This window comes from Oryzias melastigma, linkage group LG15, assembly GCF_002922805.2.
Source record: "Oryzias melastigma strain HK-1 linkage group LG15, ASM292280v2, whole genome shotgun sequence".
In the NCBI taxonomy this organism is placed as follows: domain Eukaryota; kingdom Metazoa; phylum Chordata; class Actinopteri; order Beloniformes; family Adrianichthyidae; genus Oryzias; species Oryzias melastigma.
The window spans coordinates 3146187-3146414 of NC_050526.1; the positions used below are offsets into that span (position 1 = coordinate 3146187).

The 228-nt window shown below is 39.0% G+C and overlaps 1 protein-coding gene across 6 annotated transcripts in view; it reads left to right on the plus strand.

Moving 5' to 3' along the window:
• Window positions 1-228, plus strand: part of sdccag8 (SHH signaling and ciliogenesis regulator sdccag8) — a gene marked incomplete in the record, with an annotated part of 59050 nt that overhangs the window by 4437 nt on the left and 54385 nt on the right.

Below are 228 nucleotides of genomic sequence, written 5' to 3' on the forward strand. Positions count from 1 at the left end.
TTTAATCAATCGATTATATATGGATCATTGTGAATGTTCAACGTTTTCTCTGATAAACTGCTTAGTTTTGCTGCCGATGTTCGGAGGTCAGTGAACGCACCATGCAGACACTCTCTGCAGACCTGAATCCTGTCAATCTGTCAATGTTTGTTTGGGTTTTTTGGAAAAATTAAAGGGTTAGTAATGGGGTTGTGGGTCATTTTCGGTGTTAACTGTATTTCGCCTTAT